A 17,287-nucleotide genomic window follows, 5' to 3' on the forward strand; every position below is an offset into this window, starting at 1 on the left:
TGTTTATATTTTCCAAAAAGAAAACGTGTAATCTTTAGACAGAAGTACCAAATTTTGTTCTTCAGTACGTAATTACAAAGATATTTATTGTATTAAAAATACCGCAATATTTTTGTCTCTTTTGAGATATTAAAAAAACTGTAGGCCAAAATCTAGTATTTGTGAATAAATATTTAAACACATAAAAATCGTTTCCAGAATAACTGCTTAAATAATAAGAAATAAACATTGAATAACATAATAAATGTTTTCATCAACCGGACAATTTTCCTTTCTTATTTTATATACTCGTATGTAATTATTAATAAAACGTTGATACGTTCATATTGTGTATTAATATCATACTATAAACTTCTTGTGCTTTTAATTAATCAAAACTAAATATGTTACTCTAAGTTGATATCAAATCCGACTAATCCGACACCACCTATATATGTAATATGACTGCTGTATTGGAACAAAAACGGAATTGGAATAGTTGGTAGAAAATGATGAAAAGCAGCAATGGTTGTATATTCGAACTCGTACAAAATTGTGTTTTATTTTTTGTATTTAAAATAATATTTGTGATTTTTACATGTACACAAATATTTCAACGTTATAATATTTTAAATAACTAATAAGTAATTTATTTTTTGTAAATGCAGACAGTTGGTAGAATTCCATATTGAATTGTTGGGTAATATATCCAAAATAAAACACGGTTTTTGTTGGATTGAATTCTACATTTATTTATGTTTTTTTAATACGTGACGCGTTTCGTCTTCTTAGGACATTATCAAACACTCATTGTTGTGTTTGATAATGTCCTGAGAAAATGAAACGCGTCACGTATTAAAATATACATAAATAAATGTAGAATTCAATCCAACAAAAAGCGTGTTTTATTTTGGATATATTACCCAACAATTTAAAAAGTAATTATTTTTCGGAATTTGCAAAACATACCATGGAAACTAACCACTCATTTGACTCTCATACACTTGTTTAAATTTAAATTATTACAATAAAATAACACACACAAATAAAGGTCAAGTCATGAATAATTTAGAAATTTTTGAAATATATAAAATTTTAATTCAGGTAAAACGTTAATTAATAGTATAATGTTTCAAAATACGTCACCATTGTAATCAATGTTTCCTTTTACAAAAAATATTGTTCCTTAACCCCCACCCCCTTCCCTATATTTATTAACCTATATACTCGTATACCCCTAAATATATTCCTTGTTCGTTAGTTTTAATTTTTAACAGAAGATGAAAACATCTGTTAGCTTTCAAAACTAGTCGTATATCTAAATAAAATTCATCAAGTGGTATATTCAAGTGTTTAATTTAAAAATAAATATCAACCTGTCATTCTACAAAGTTAATGCCGAATCAATAAATAATATAATCTAAGTAGCCGCGATTTGCACGAGTCCCTTGAGAAAAATTTCATTCGTTACAACTTAAAGTAAGTATATGTGTTGATCGAAATCTTCTATTTTATAAACTAGTCTAACACACACATATAGACATTTATCAAAATTAAATCCAAAAAATAATTCGATTTAAAGAGCCTTATTTTGTGAAATTAAGTTTTCCTATTTTCTTCAGCAATAATAATAACATCTGGAGATAATACCCGTAATTGGTTTAATCCTCTTTTGTCCTTCGTGACGTATGTTTTCTTTGACAATTATTTTATAAAGTGTACTTTAATGAGAACTCGGCGGGGTATTGTTTTTACCCTTCCGTGGCGTCTTCTTTTATCTGACATTTCAGTTGTCAAATCAAGATCACGTTTTAAAAACGAAATAAATCCAAAATAATCTAGCAATTTTTGACTTAATTGAAATTTAAATTCATTGAATTAAATCGAAAATAAAATTATATAAAAATTGCATCAGGTATTCCCGTGTTAAGAATAGACAAATGTGGAAATAATTTTTTCAAAGACAGACAAATCCATTTCAACTGCATTTGAAATATCTATCGTTCCTCTTTACATGGAAGAAGATGGAAGTCTGAGCATCCTAGGGCTTATGACCTGATATTTGGCGGGCTTAACCGATCTATTTATAAACTGGTGTAACATTCACCATTTTGCTCAGTATTTAACATCTATATTTTAATTATTATTGAAACCTGTACATATGCAATGGTCTCCGAATCTTCCACGTGTGAGCTCAATTTTCATGGCTGATTGCATGGCATTAGCATGGCTGATTGTAGCGCCACCAGTTGAGAAATTGGTGAAGTGTTTGTTCAGCTTGCTCCGTTTGAACATAGGTGAGATTCATTCTAAATTAGTTAACAAATAACTTTTTTTTTTAAAAAAACCAAAAACAAGATTTAATTTTTTAGATACATCTATTTTGACCTGTTGATTAATAAAGACATCTCATGAATGAAAAATCCTGAGTCTGCATGAGTGGTACGTAAAAAATAAAAACTGTATCTGAATGATATACATAATATAAAATGCACATTAGTAAAAATTATTCACGAAAAAGTTAAGATACAATTATTTGAATATTTTTTCCAATATTTAAAAAATGTCGTTAATTTTTTTGTAGTAAAGAAAACTTCAATTTTATTGTTTAGGTATTTCACCAAAACTGGATTTTTTTAAATGTCATTCGTAACAAAAATATAGTAACTATGAAACTTTTAAATTCTAACTCCTAACAGGTTTTTTTATGCTTTGATGTTTTTAAAGTTATTTATTATCATTGTGGATATTATAATGTGGATTTGTCCAATTTTGGAAACCGCCTCCCGGAATTTCTTATTTTAATTAACCAATTTCCTTTCAATATTCAATTAAACATCGCGAATATTATTTTCAGGTCCTTTGATGTCGATATCAAAGATCTATTAATTAAATATCGACGTAATATTAAGCGGAAATATCGAAATATGTAGTATGGAATATTAGGTTTACGTTACCATGGCGTCTCTGACAATGGTGTTATAACAGTAGGTACATTTGTACCTATTTCCTCATACAATAAATCAACTCACCACCTAATAATAGAAGGGAGTCGCATTCATTTTAATTCAGGCAATGAATTTTAAAGGAACAAATATATTGTATGTAGAATATGTACAAATATAAGATACAAGTAAAGAAGTGCGCGTGTGTGATTGTGTGTTTGTGTGTGTGTGTGTGTGTGAAAAGGTAATTTTTGATCATTTTTACCGTGTAGTGAAAAGTGCTTAAGTATTTACATTGTGTATTGGAAAATGAAGCCCTTGGTCATTCTCAAATTGATATTGTTTCTTAAGCAATATAAACCATTTTTTAAACACACGTGAAAAATTGCAAACTTTCGTAAAAAAAATAAGCAACTCTTGTATGAGGTTTTAAATTCACGTTTAGGTAGGTAATGAATGAATATTCACTTTTTTCAGCCAAAAAAAATATGACTGACAAATAACGTGTTTTCAGGAGACGCATTTAAAGCGTTCTAACTTTTATGTGTTGTCATTTATATTATTATGTTATACTGGGAGATGTTGTCAACATATCGTTTCATCTAAATATTTTGAAACCATAAAGTAACATGTCTTCTTTGCGAAGAAAAAGTGCCTCAGATGCATTTAAAAGCAAGTCATTTATCATGTTTGTTTAATTTTTAGATGAAACGTATTTATTTATTTATATATTTATTTATATATATATATATTATATATATATATATATATATATATATATATATATATATATATATATATATATATATATATATATATATATATATATATATATATATATATAAATATTTATATATATATATATATATATATATATATATATATATATATATATATATATATATATATATATATATATATATATATATATTTATATATATATATACATATATATATATATATAAATATATATATATATATATATATATATATATATATATATATATATATATATATATATATATATATATATATATATATATATTTATATATATATATATACATACATATATATATATATATATATATATATATATATATATATATATATATATATATATATATAAAGTTTTTCTACCTTTGATTTTCATATCATAAAGATTTTTTAAACTGAGAATTCAAGATTTCGCCTTGGCTGTTTAATCATTACATGGATAAATGCGTGAAAGAGCTGAATCGTCGGGTATGTATGAGGAGATGCTTGAATGTAGAAGAGGCGAAGAATGTTTGCAAAGACAGAGCGTTCGATTCTCTCTGCCTACCGCTGCAGTGAAACGGCGTGATGGTTAGTTTGTTAGTTAGTTAGAATTCAAGATTATGAAATCAAATGACCCAAATAATAAAACTGTCATGTTAAATTCAAAGACATAAAAGAACTGTTAAATGAGTCACTAGTGATTGCACTCAATTCGAATAATTTTTCAACTGGTTTTGATAAAGATCTCAAACTGTTAAGTCAATCGTCCGTTATTTAGAGAGAAACTTTTCGAATAATGTCTTCGGCGTTGGTAATCGTATTTCAATAGGACTCAACTTACCCCATCTCTGAATAGCGCGGAATTCCTCACACCATTAGTGTTGGGGCCGACCACGCCAGAGTAGGTACTGAGATTGAGCGAGGACATTTCTGCCATTGTTAGGGTTATGTCATTGGCTCTGCGCCCGATTTATTTAACATTCCTTTTATTTGTGTTCCCCGCCACTGCTCCCGACACTGTGACCATCTTTTCAGACGGTAATTTTCATTCATCAATAACTCGATTTCCACACTTTTTGAGTGTTTTTATTTTAAGTCGCTCATAATAAAAACACGTTTCCGATATCTCACTAAAATGGAGACATTTATAGGATAGAAATATTCTTATGATTCAAACATTAAAAATATTATTTATTGATTTGGCGTTTAATGTGTAGAACTCCATTTTAATTTGTGTATTAATTTATGTTTTTATTTTTTATTTGTTTTTGTTAACAAAATAAAATTTAATAGATTTATATTATCCACTGACACTTGGTGATGAAATTGCATTTTTAATATATTATTAGATTAAAACCAATATTTTTAGCTTTTCCACTTTATTTTTATTTGACCAGCGACCGGGTTTCGTCGTTACCGACATCATCAGACTGGTGATGTCGTCTGTCACCAGTCTGATGATGTCGGTAACGACGAAACCCGGTCGCTGTTCAAATAAAAATAAAGTGGAAAAGCTAAAAATATTGGTTTTAATCTATTAATATATAAAAAATAAAATTTAGTAGACTCAAAAAATCTGTGTTAGATTTCAAATTAATACATTAAAAATATTTTTTTAAATTTATAACACAAATTCTTGTAAAAGAGCATATATAGATATACTCTAAAGTGGTCTTAAACGAATATTTTTTTATAAATGTAATACAGAATTCTGTACCTCAATCCGTTTTTTTTGTTCAAACGGATTATAACTGGTATTTTGTGACATAGTGACATATTATTAATATTGATAATCCCAACACGAATCCCACTAGATGCTGCTTTTAAATGGCACAAAAATGTGTCTTGAATTTTACAATTTCACTAACCATTTTGATTGGATGTTCCATCATAAGCAGAATGGTGATTAGTACGAAAGTTTAAAAAATGATTACTAAAGTCAGCTAATAACTGGACACAGTCTGATGAAGAACCTATCGACTCTCTTAAAATTCAGTGAAAACTCTTGAAAATAAAGATCAGTTCAGCATTTGTGTTCTAGCAAAGATTTGAAAAAGAAAATGACTAAAATTCATGAAAATATTACATTAAAATATTACAAAATATTTCAATTGAAACATTCGTGAGCAATTCCTGATTAAATTTACTATTGTAAAAAACAGTTTTTCATAAACCCAAAATGATTAAAACTTTTAGTTTCTTGTGGCCACAGCACCCTTAAGCCGTAAATATTTCATCCCTTTGTATGAGCCCAAATGGCGACCTGTGGCTCTATTTCGACTTCCTGCACAGTTCTTATCAAAAGAAAAATTCTTAAAAGCCACCCATTCAAGGCGGACCCCATTGTGGGTTTTGACAAATATATGCCAGTTAAGAGAGTAATCAACCTTAACAATATGTTTCACGTCCACCGATATATTACGTTTAACGTTGCATACAATTTATGAGTTGAGAAAATTTAAATAAAACGCTGAAACCGAAACGGTGGATTTTATTTATTTTTAACGCCTTTTTATTTTTGATCCATAATTAACATGATAAATACCACTTTTTCTTAAAATTGATTGTGATACGGGTTTTGATTTGAAAATATTTATCAAACACCGTATGAAAAGAAGTCTAAATCACAGACTTGTGCCCTTGGGACGTTGAAGTAGTATGAAGTTAATTAAGAAGATTTTCAGATGATTTTTTACTTTTGATAGTCCGCTTCATTCAAAATCAGAACAATTCTGGAAGTTAGTTTTTTTTTGGTTTTTAAATTTCAGCAAACTGTGGATAGGAAAAACAATTTATATTGGTACTTTTAATTTTCTAATGTCAAACTATTTTGATATATCGCATCATTAATTTAACTGTTTTAGTATTTAATTACCGATTACATCATTTGACTACTTAACTTTTGGTTTTGTCAAATCATTACATAGTATTTAATGACAAAAATTCATTTCTTGAATGTTTTTCGCAGATACTTTGTGGCACATTTTATAAACTTTATGGAAAATAAAAAAAAACACTTTGTTTTAACCACTTTTTATTGTCATTAAAATTGTCATTCGGAGTTGACGTATTTGCTACGCAATGCACACTAAAACAACATTTAGGAGTTTTTTTCCCGTTTTTTAAATAATATTTTCATATGGTGTACGGAGTGTGTAGAAATTTTTGGTATCGTAAGGGAAGGGTAATTAACTATGAGTATTTCAATATTTTAGAATTTAGTACACAAACCCTGACGATGACAAGGTTCTTGTCAAAACCGGTTGGATAAAGTGTACCAATTAAAAGTGGTTAAAACAAAGTCTTTTTATTTTATAAACATAAATTCATGTTCAGAGTTCTTAGTAAATTAATTAGATTCAGTATCTCAACAAATATAAAGAAGTTATTGAGATAGTAATTTAGGGTCATTTTCAGGGCTCACGATTTGCTAACGATGACATACTGTAGAAATCAAAAAACGAATTATTTACAGCTTTTTCATAAGAGGTAAGATATACGAGTAAATGTTTCTAGGGTAAGCGCATTTGAGTGACAAAATTGATAGTAAGTTGTTATTTTGAAATACTGTTTTTTTTTATGAAATCACGATATATAACGATAATGAATTGCTCGGATTTGAGGTATTAAATTATTAAATCAAATACATGTTATCTTCGCTTGAGTGAATTTATAATACTTATAATAAATAATAAAACCCTTATCCGCACCCCAATGGTGCCTAGGGCACTGCGTCATATAAACGCAGTGTTATCTTGATCGTTTACACATGAAGGAAAGGTGATCAGCCCTCCGCTTCAGGTACCAGTCCAGGGTAATATTTTATAAATATTACAGTGAAAAAATCACTCATATTTATTCTTACCACCCCTAGGAATCGAACCCGGGACCTCCAGAACGGTAGCCGAGCGTGCTGACCATTACACTACGGAGGCGGACACTACATGTATTGTAAATTCCACCATTTCCATCAAGAATGAGTATTAAAGACAATCTTAATAATTTAAATTGTATCGTTAAAAAAACATCACACAACTTGGTTTCGTATCTTAATTTGAATTTTCGCGGTGTTTATTATCGTTATAAAAAACAATACCAATTTACATAGCGCATTATAAAATTAATTTTGAAACTGTCATTGACGTAGCTGTGCTCTCAAATGGGCCATAAATCTGTAAACTCATTATACTTGTTAACTCGTAAAGTGCCTGTCGATGCTTCATAAAACTTCGTTTCTAAAAAATGACAACAAAATTTCCGCAACACTTTCCGCGGCATATTCAGAACTCTTTTCGTCGTAATAAAAAAAGCAATCAAACTGAGTGAGATATTATCCCGAGCAAGTGTCGGAATATGTGCCGTGTTATGTTCTGCGTTCTAATTTATCTTATGGGCCGAGTACCGACTACCGACTACCGAGTACCGAGTACCGGGTACATAGTGCAGTGATTCATTTTGATACATGTTCTTTGGAACTTCAGCATTCATCCCCCAATACCGACACCTCGGCTGTTCAACACCGATCGGGGCACTGTTTTTTTACAAGCCATCTTACAAACGTTGCAGATCTCAATTAAATCAAAATTAATTTTACATTATATCGTGGGTATACTGGCAAAAAACGTAGCTCCAAAATCCCTGTTTAAATAAACCCTGTTATTTAAAGCTTTTAGTCTGAATAAAATACCCGCTATTAAACATAAAGTTGAATTTACTTCTATAACCACATATTCATATTTATGACATTTCAAGCTACTAAGTGTATTTTGCCAGTATAAAGAATGTTGAAAACTTTATAATATGCATCATTAAGTCAAAATTGCATATTTTCGAGTTTATGTTTCTTGCGAGTACACCCATAGACGTTTCAACGATACTGAATCATTTTTTTTTTCATAACCTTCTGAACTTATGGCAGCACCTATTATCAGTTCCTAGTCATCATAGTTGGATCCTCCAATTAAGATATAAATGAGATTTCTACAACACTGCATATGTACAACATTCGGTATTTATTGCAAAATGAATGGTCAATAATAGGTAAAAAGGCGAGTATTGTATATATTGTATGCAGTTATCACTTCAGCCAACCAGTGTCAAGCTGTAAGTCCTGACATGCTTTCTTTAGAATTCTTCCAGAATTTTAAATACTTCTTTCAGTACTTCCGTTTGAAATTGAAAGTAGGTACATATTCCTTTTTAAAATCAAATTTGTGTTTTTCGCGTGTGTAAATATACTACACGAAAAATATTTTAAGACCAGTCAGTTGATTTTTAATGTATTTTTGACGTAACATTTTAACCTTTTTACCAAACCTCATGTAACGATTAAATGATGGAGAAAAATCTTCGGGTCTCGGTGTAAAAATATGAAAAGCTCTTTTTAAAGCCAAGACTGATGTTCAATATACCGAAGGCTTCGTTTTCAATTGAAAAACCTGACATTCATAGGCACTCAGCACCCCTATAGTCGGGTGGCGAAAGTATGTAAAATTCCCTCCCTTTGCTAAATGATTGATTATAAAAAATACACATCCCTCTCTCCTCGGGGTGATCCACTCGCTTTATCCTTTTCCAAGTGATTTTATTTTTAGGGAGTAAGTGTTTTTTTACAACCCGAGATAAAAAATGGATTAAATTATAAGATGGCTATAAATGACGCGATTTGTTTGTGAGAAATGGTTTTTATTGTCAGGCACGTGTGAATGTCTACATTTTTTATCTACGTATACGTACGTTTTTGTCTTCCTTCAATTTTACACACGTGTATCATTCCATTTCTTTTTTACAAACAAGGGAATGAAGCAGTTCATGAATAAGTATGTGAGAGAAGAAACATCAGACTCACACTTATGTAAAATGACATTTATAATTATTGACGATATATACATTTTTTATTTGTAATACTAAAATTTGTTTATTTGTTTCTATTTTATTTACTAATATTGACTGTATTTTTTATTAAATTTGATATACCTTACATTATTAGATATATTTTTTTTATGTTGTGTGAATTGAGCTTTAAACAATAAACTCAAATTGTAATCGTTGGTGTAATTATCCACAATTTTTAAAATATGATTTTTTATTTTTTTTAAATCTAAGTAACCACTATGCCGCTTCTCCGCTGGGGCAGGCAGAGAGAAAAGAACGCCAAGCACATCAATATGTCACTACAAACATTCTTCACCTCTTCCATGTTCATGCGTCTTTTCAAATATAGAAATATTATATTTCACCAGCCAATTATTCAACTGACCACACCTAAGTATTTGAAATACTTGATTATGCATATTTTTTTATATTCCTCTGTTCCTATTTCCAACTGCATTAACCCTCATAAATTTGTTTTAACGCACATTTCTCTAAGAGATCGCATTTTGACTGAATTTCGTTTACTTTCATCCTTCTTTATAATATATATATATATATATATATATATATATATATATATATATATATATATATATATATATATATATATATATATATATATATATATATTTAAGTGAATTGTAAGTCAACTGAATGCTTACAATACCACGTAATGCCAAAATACGTATAGATAAGAACCTACCACACATTAATAATCATTGTGTACCCTACCTTAAAAATGGCTGCCAATATCTGTAATATGATATCCGATGATATTTTCAGGAACAGGTCGATGAAAGCAAAATCTCATGTCGACTTTTGAGTTGTCAGCCGTCATTTTCGATACGCTTTGAAACAAAACTCCCCCCTCCCTCCCTTCCCTTGCTCTTGCTCTTTTACCATTAGCTACAGACTGGGGGAGTGGGACGATTTAAAAAAATAAAAAGTCATTAATTTGCAAGATCATTACAATTGTTTTTCCTCTTAATTCAATCACAAATTTACATATTTATGTTTGATTGAAATAACTAAGAAGTAATATTTTACGTAAATGGCTGAAAATGTTATTTGTTGATTCGATATTTACTTTGTGGAATGACATGTTGACTGTTTTAACAATACCACTTAATCATTACACACGACAAATTTCGAAAACTACGTTGAATTTCGTTGTTTTCATCGGAAAATGATTTAATAATTTTTTTTTTGCTCGTCAGTTTTTGTAATCACCTGTCCATGAAAACCGCTGTAGTTTTAAAACTAGTCGTGTGTAACGAAAAAAAACTTGAAAAGTGGTAATATATGCACATACAAGTGTTTTAAAGTAATCAAAATAGCTATCAATACATTTTCCAATATCATTGATTCCAATATTGATTCCAATTATTGATTTCAATCCAATATTATTAAAAATAAAGTTTTTTTATAATTTTATGTATATTAACGACTTTTCCTGACATCACATGTGTCCACAAGAGTTCAAAGATTAAGAAATCTCTTAATAAGCCGGCATCATTGTACATTATTTAATAAGATAAGCGTTTAACTATTTGTGAATTTTGAAACAAGGTTAGATTGAATAAATATATGTATAAGCAAATGAGTTAGAATACATGTACTCGTATGGTGTATTTTGTAAGTACTATATAGCGGTGCCGAGAGGAAGCATCTAGAAACGAATTGAAAAATAACTCTGGATTTGTTAAACGCCAAAGCGGTAAGCCTATGAAATATATCCCGACGTCTGAGATTTAAGGAAAAAAAACCTTTACCCTTCGACTTTCTCATAAAATACTTTAAACAGAACGCTGACTAAAGTCGGAATTTTCATTACTCGGAATATTCATTACAAAAAACATAAAGCTTTTCAAAATTTGAATAAAATGATTTTTAAGCAAGGATAAAATAGTTAATGTTACAAAGTTATTAAATTGACCACTTAAATCAGCCAATCAAATTATAAACCCTGTAAGTACCAAGACACTGGATTTTTATCATAATAAGCTTCATCGTCATTTTTAAATTACTTCAAAAAAATATTTATATTAAAAGAAATTTATTGGATTTAAGATATTTAGATTATAAAATAATATTTAATATACTTTTAGTAAATTTATTTTCAGTAGCAATAAATTGACCAATGTTTTAAAGGCAACCAAGATGACAAACTTATGTGCATCAGGTTAATCTATTATCTTATGTACCAATTTGTGTTGCAAGAATAAGCAATTTAGTTTTGCTTCTAATTTCAGTAAGGCACTTCGTTATAATGACATTTTCAGACCGTCTTAAAATACAAACTTTGCTTCGAATTCTTGTTAATGAGCAGATTTTCTTGATAGCCATAAATTAATTCAGCTCAAATTTATTTTTTTGTGTTTCTCTTATACCTTTATTTGGACCAAAATCTTTTTGGACAAGACCAAAATCTCTCCGGATTTTTACATGAGGATCCCAGAGTGAAGGATTAAAAGGAAAAAGTTTGGAGGAATCACATTGATGTAGAAAAGCATAATAGAAGAAGTAACTTCGGCAAAAGAGGAAGTACGCTTCTACGTTTCTGCTTTTTTATTTCCCTTTTTCACTTATTTATCACAAAATATATTGTACAAGAACACCCATTAAAAACAATATCAAATAAAAATAAAATCGAATAAAATAAGGAAAAAATTGGCAACACTAAATGGATATTAACATAAGGGATTGGACTGGGCTTAATATTTTTTTCCCGAGCGTATAACCATTCTTGATGTTTCAGTATAGCGATCAACCTTCAGTCACAAGAGAAATACCAGAAGAATAAATAAAAACTAAAGTATAACATAGGTATTTTATATAAATAAGTAGAAAAATCACATCAATTTTTTTTCGAGATTTTTTTCTGGGAAAGCCCAGTGTCGTCCACTCTATATTTTTTCAATATCGTATCCCTAGTACTGGTTCTTGCAAAGTAGCTTTTGAATATTGTGTCGGAGAATTTGCAAGGGTTTGGTAGGAATTTCTTTCCGAGTCCATCAGCGCTACGGAAGTTAATTTTTGAACCAGCGGTTAGGAGGTTTGAGGTTTGACTTATGTGAACCCACCCACCCGATCTAAGGGTGCAATTTATTACATTCCGTGTAAATCATCAATATATTATACACTACAAACTTTTCGAGGAGTACTCGATTTCAATTTCACTTGATATAAAAGCTTCTTCGTTATTTTGATTTAGTTGAAATTTAACAAGTAAGCTGTGCATAACTTACAACTTACACATATGCAACCACGAGTGCCCTAGCACTTAGCTAAAAAAATCCTATGAACTGAATCACCTCCGTTTCCTCCTCTAAATAAGTATATAGTTAACGTACTTTCTTTAAATAATGAGTTCAACATTCTCTTTATTTTGCTTATATCAAACGGAATAAGTCACAATTAATTTTAATACGTTTTTCACATTTTTTGTCCATTGTATATTTTTTTCTTTATAATCTAAAAAAATTAAGATCGATAATTATTTAAATTTGTTGACAAATTTGTTACGTGTGTTTGCATTTTTTTTATTTCCTTTAATAAAATTTAGCACGTTGTTAATTTTTGGATTTTGTTGTAAAAATGCAAAATGCAAGTGAAACACTTCAAGGCCGTCAGTAGAGCGAAAATTTAATAGTGACATTAAATTTTCATTTTAATAACCGAGCTGGAATATAATCTTATTTTAACGTATTTATAATTTGGAAGGGTATTACTACAAATCCAACATTCGCAAAATACTAAAATATTTATTCATTATTATAAAATGAAAGAAATGTTGTAACTTACAACATTAATTAGCAATATATTCATTATTAATATAAAATATAGTAGTCATACAGGAGAAAGTGACCAAGTGCATTTTTTACAAAAACGTGATCATTGACTATTTCATATCTTACTAGCTTATTATTGCCCTGAAAATAAATCCCAAAAGATTTTAAACTTGAATGTGTAATATATTGACTTGTTAAAAATCACTAACTGCATTGATGTTTATTTTCTTGCCAAGCAAAAGTGACTTAAATGGCCCTCCTGAATATTTTACGTTTTGTTAGTTGGTCACTTTCTCCTGTACGACTACGATATAGCACTTACTGTTTGCCAATTATTCTACTTGTATTTATGTGAATGGGAGTATACCTTCCAATAATATTGCATATATTTTAACTTATTTAAATATTATATTTTGTATTTTAAAAGCAATGTTAACTTCGTGGTATGGTAATATAACACTCTCCTTATCATTCATCGTTTACAACATTTTGAGTGTGTCCAAATACTTGTTCACAAAATCTGGATTATCTCCAATTACAGGAGTTATTTTCATATTATTTTTTGACATCTCATCAAAGATGAAGAAGAATATGGAAGTCTGGGCATTTACGGGGCTTACGACCGTCATAGGCTGGTTTAAGTGATCACTTTACACACGTGTAACATTCACCAATTCTACCCATTATTGACAACCACACTACTCAAATTCTTGGAAGTTCTATATATATGAACCAATTTAGAAACCTTGTTCATGAATCACTAGAACTTCACTAGAGACATCTATTGGTGAGATGTAAAGAAGCTTTTTATTAAGCAGAAACTCTTATATTAGTATGTGAGATCCGAATCCTGGATTATAATCACACACATGAGAAACGCCAGAAAATACCATTTTCATTTTTATTATTAAGCTTATAATTTGACCAGATAATTTATTTACAACATTTTGAGTGTGTCCAAATACTTGTTCACAAAATCTGGATTATCTCCAATTACAGGAGTTATTTTCATATTATTTTTTGACATCTCATCAAAGATGAAGAAGAATATGGAAGTCTGGGCATTTACGGGGCTTACGACCGTCATAGGCTGGTTTAAGTGATCACTTTACACACGTGTAACATTCACCAATTCTACTTCCATATTCTTCTTCATCTTTGATGAGATGTCAAAAAATAATATTCATCGTTTACTTTGGTAATACCACTTCGAAGTGGTTTTACGCAAAGTGAACGACAAATGATAATGAGAGTGTTTTTAATATATTTTTTAAAGTGTATTTTTAATGAAATAGCAACGCAATAACAAAACAAAATCAAAGTGTACACTTAAAATTAAGTATAAGCATACTTTAATTGTAAGATAAACGATGAAAGTTCCAAAGAACTCATAAGTTCACAATGTGTCTAATGCAATCATAATTAATGCCTGATATTGCAAAATTTCCTAGGGAAGTTTTATGTTTTATGAAAGTATGAGAGCTCGTAATTTTTCGTCTTATTATATGAAAGCTTACTGGAAACAGGAACACTTTCACAAAACGGACCAAGTCCTTTTACAACCGTGATAATAACAATATATTTATTAAAAGATACCCGAAGGGTGACTCACCGCGAGCGGGTACAATCAGCTCACCAGAACTTATGTACGAGTATGTACATAGATTTTAAATTTTAACTCAAAATAATGTGAAATTGAACTATGCAATGATATGTTTTGGTGGCATCGCTGACGTGGAATTGCTAAAACGCAGTAATAAGTATTTGGGATAGGCACACAAAGAGTTTCTGACAAGTAAAAGTGATGAACTTGAATTTTTTGTGTGTCTCTACTATTAAGTTACAGTATTATCTATTTTTTTAACATGAAAATAATATTGCCTTTGCTCGTGATTTTTTTGGTTGATTTACATATCAAAAAATCTCTTTTCTCGTCCTAAATGGAGATTTTTTGGTCTTAAGATATTGAAGAATATGAAGAAAAAAATCTAGTTAATTAAACAATGCGTAGAATAAAATAACAACTAAATAGTTTTTTTTTTACCAGCAACCGAGTTATGTCGTAACCGACATCATCTGTCAGTGATGATGTCGGTTACGACGAAACTCGGTCGCTGGTAAAATAAATGTTATATGGACAAAAAAATATAGTTGTTATTTTATTATATTGTCTATATAACTTAAATCTAATAAATAATGTGTTTTTTTGTGGTGAATATTAATTGATAATAAACGAATAAGAGATGTAATAAACACGAAACCGTAATATAAATAAATACCGCATTAAAATATTTGTCTGATATAATGGAAGGGAAGAAGGGAGTTATGGATATGAAAATTACAATAAATTTTTCGCCATAAAATCTGTTTTACGGGGTTATATTTTACTGCCGTCATGTTTCACGGATATTTCCCTCCTTCGATATATACATACTTAATCAATAATACGCTCATAAACCTTGCATATTTTATTATATCGATCCAAAATGGTTTTATTAATTTAATATATACCTGGATATTACGTAGATATCAGGTAGACAAGATAAATGAGCGCGCAAGTTAGGCTTCGCACTGACGTTGGGCGCGAGATAATTCGACCTACTATTTGTAGGTTTGACCTCTACCACTCTTGCAATAGTGAGAGATTATATTATAAGATTTTTGAAAATCGTTTCCATTTTTTTTTATGAATAATTTAAAAGTATTATTTTTTTACACCCCATCAAAGATGAACGGTCGTCAGCCCCGCAAATGCCCAGACTTACATATTTTTTTCATTATGTTTATTATTCCAACCCGAAACAACACTGAAGCATATTCCAGAGAAAAAATAGCCATTTGGCGTTATTTTACAAATTTTAAATTTATTTGTTCCATTTTATCCTGGCACCCTTCTGTAATCATCTAATCCATATTATCTGAAGCAGCAGACTTTATAGAACGGAGACAGGATACATATATAGTAAGAGAAAGGCATAAATGTCACACGTCCCTCGGACACGATACCCGCGTCGGGAGCCAGCACTGCCGAGTCGGAACATCGCTACCCCCTGCAATCACGCTATATTCCATAAAGTGGGATGACTCCTTCACACGGGACTCCATTCTTTATTAAATATTTCTTATATTTATTTACTTCATGATACACTTAATATGTTTATTATAATAAATATTTAAAAAATTCTACTAGAAAATTTACATACTGAACCTGTTTTTAACTTATTTGATTTAGCATTTAACTTGTAGAACTCCATTCTAGTTTATTAATTTTAAATCGAAAACACAGGTTTTTTGAGTCTACTAAGATGTATTTTATTTTTTAAAAACACATAACAATCAATATTGTGGCAATTGTTTCGCCTAGTTATGGTATTTTCAAACGAATATTTGTTTGTACATTCGTTTTAAAATGCCATAACTAGGCAAAACGGTTGTCACTATACTAATTTTTATGTGTTTTTCTAATAAAATACTACTTAGTTGACTCAAAAAATTGTGTTTGATTTAAAGATTAAAATGGTTTTTAACTTAAAAATAACCTTTACTTGCAGTAAGCATCTATAAAACTGCATATTTATTTGAAAATGATATACCTACATGGGTAAACTATTTTTTTTAAATTAAATGGTTGGTTGTATAAATATGTTAGGTTTTTCCTATTCTTTTAAGCAATACACCTGGATTACATTCTCGCGTTTACATTCTCGCGTATAATAACAATGTGTCCACATTTTACTTATTTTACATACATTATAAGTTTCTATAGAACTTATTTTTTCTTCTATTAACTATTATACTCACCCGATGGCGCTAAGGGTACTACATTGTACAGAAGCAGTATTATCTTCATTGTTAATTCCACGACGGAAGGTGATCAGTCTTGCGCCTCAGATACTAGTCCAGAGTAATTTTAAATAAGTATGTATTAGAGTGAGAAATCA

Source organism: Brachycentrus maculatus, unplaced genomic scaffold (genome assembly GCF_059751285.1).
Source record: "Brachycentrus maculatus isolate JH-2025_06_01 unplaced genomic scaffold, ASM5975128v1 h1tg000105l, whole genome shotgun sequence".
NCBI lineage: Eukaryota > Metazoa > Arthropoda > Insecta > Trichoptera > Brachycentridae > Brachycentrus > Brachycentrus maculatus.